Source organism: Pongo pygmaeus, chromosome 19 (genome assembly GCF_028885625.2).
Source record: "Pongo pygmaeus isolate AG05252 chromosome 19, NHGRI_mPonPyg2-v2.0_pri, whole genome shotgun sequence".
Classification (NCBI taxonomy): domain Eukaryota; kingdom Metazoa; phylum Chordata; class Mammalia; order Primates; family Hominidae; genus Pongo; species Pongo pygmaeus.
In genome coordinates, this window is record NC_072392.2 from 51,197,553 (window position 1) to 51,200,252 (window position 2,700).

Genomic DNA, 2,700 nt, shown 5'->3' on the forward strand with positions numbered 1-2,700 from the left:
ATCATGAGGTCAGGAGATTGAGACCATCCTGGCTAACACAGTGAAACCCTGTCTCTACTAAAAATACAAAAAAAAAAAAAAAAAAAAAAAAAATAGCTGAGCGTGGTGGCGAGCGCCTGTAGTCCCAGCTACTCAGGAGGCTGAGGCAGGAGAATGGCGTGAACCTGGGAGGTGGAGCTTGCAGTGAGCCAAGATAGAGCCACTGCTCTCCAGCCTGGGCGACAAAGCGAGATTCCGCCTCAAAAAAAAAAAAAAAAAAAAAAGGAATAACACGCCCCTTTAACCTACCAACTCTCTTCTCCTGTTTAGTTTGTTGAAGCAAAAACAATGTAAATATTGCATTAACCAAGTGTGTATGTGTGAGAGAGAGACAGAGGAGAGAGAGAGAGAAGAGAGAGAGAGAGAATGAGCAGTTATGGCTCTTGGCATTTTTTACTGGACAAGGCAAACCTAAAGATTTTACTTTTAAACTTGAATTAATGCTGAGAGTAAGTCACATCTGCCTTCACTTCCCTCCCACTCCACACAAACATGCATACCACTGGAAAGGCAACATTTTATCAAAGGCATTTGGCGTTTTTCCTCTCTGATGACCCTCTAGAAGCTTGAGAATGTGGGAGAGGAGGGCTGGAACCAGAAATGGAGAAGTAGTGCTGGAACAATAATGACCTGAAAGCCACTGGAACTGAGGTTTCCTGCAGGAACTTTTGGGGAGGCCTGGATACTTTGGAGACCAATGGGTATGGATGGAAAGAAGAGCAGAAATGATTCAGTTCATAAAGCAGTGAAAAGGAATGATCTAAGTACACGAACAAATCTTTAAAGCAAAATGTTAAAGTATGGGAGCAAGTTCTACAGAATACATACAATATGATACTTTTTTTTTTTTTTTAAAAGAGACAAGGTCTCACTCTATTGCCCATGCAGGGGTGCAGTGGCACAATCAGAGCTCACAGCATCCTTCAACTCCTGGGCTCAAGCCATCTTCCCGCTTCAGCCTCCTGAGTAGCTGGGACTTCATAGGCAGGCACCACCACACCCAGCTAATTTAAAACAATTTTTTTGGCTGGGCGCGGGGGCTCACACCCAGCACTTTGGGAAGCTGAGGCAGGCAGATCACGAGGTCAAGAGTTCGTAGACCAGCATGGCCAATATGGTGAAACCTCATCTCTACTAAAAATACAAAAATTAGCTGGGCGTGGTGGGATGTGCCTGTAGTCTCAGCTACTTGGGAGGCCGAGGCAGGAGAATTGCTTGAACCCCGGAGGCCGACATTGCAGCACGCCGAGATTGTGCCACTGCACCCCAGCCTGAGTGACAGAGCAAGACTCCATCTCAAACAAACAAACAAACAATTTTTTTTTTGTAGAGATAGGGTCTTGCTATGTTGCCCAGGCTGGTCTCAAACTCTGGGCCTCAAGCCATCCTCCCTCTCAGCCTTCCAAAGTGCTGGAATTACAGTCGTGAGTAACTGCACCTGGCCAACATGATGCCATTTACGTGCAGCTTAAACGCATATACATGTGTCGAAACAGTGTCATGTGTTGATGAGGGACATATACACATATACTAAAAGTATCAACAGTTGCATGGGAATTAGTAACTTCAAATTCATAAAATTGTACTGGCTATCAGGTGAGTAGGGGACAAGTGGAATGAGGGAATGAGACCAGCTGGGTACACAAATATTGCTAATGTTATTGCTTAAGCTGTGTGGTGAATACACAGGTGTTCAATTTACTATTATTTTGCACTTTCCGTGTACTTTAGCTATTTGACAACACATTTAAAAATCGAAAAGTTATCCCATAATCCCAGGCTCCAGAGGTGATAGTAGGTGGTGTTTTCCAGACCGTTCCCTCTGCCTTGATTTTCTGTTAACTGGCCACCATCTTTGTCTCCTCGCTCTGCCGGTCGCTGCCGAACCCCTGCGCGGAGTGACTGCCAGTTCCCAGGAAGGTGCAGGACAACTGGAGCCTCTTCTTCTCTGGGCAGGGATTTAAATGTTCTTGGGTAGCCTCGCCAGAGACCTGTGAGACCCTGCAGTGATCTTCTTTCCAGCCACTTTCCCATGAGCTCAAAGCTTTGGATTCTGTCACTTGCAAAGGGTCAGGCCTGATCCCTTGCGGGTTCTTGAGAAGTGAGTAAGACTTCCAGCGCCCCGGCCCAGACTCCGACGACCCAGTCTGCGCCTGGCGCAGGCTCCATAGACGGCCTTTCCTCAGTTCTGTCCACTGAGACCCCCAGCCCTTGAGCAGAAGATGGGAGAGAAAGGGTCTTGCTGGGCGGGCTCCAGAAGTCCTCCTGGCTCTGGGCGCAGGAGTTGGAAGAGAAGAGATAGAGAAACATCTACTCGCCAGAATTGTAAACCGGAAGAAGGGTAGAGGAAAGGTGCCTAGAGAGGGCAGTTGGAATCAGGATTGGGCTGAATACTCTAGGAGTCTCCAAGTGCTACTTCTATCCGCCGGGAGCACGGGTTCGAATCTGCCCCCAGGCATCCCGCTCCTGGTTCTCTCGTCCCCCTGTGCTGCGGTGGGGCCCACTTCGGCCCTCGGGTTCCCCGCACAGGCCACACAGGGCAGCAGCGCGCGCCGCACGCACGGGCAGTTCGAGAGGGCCGCGCGTGGCGGAGCCAGGCCCTTCGCCAGCGCCCGGTACAAATTTAGTACTAGAATTAAGAGAAACACACTGAAATCTGAT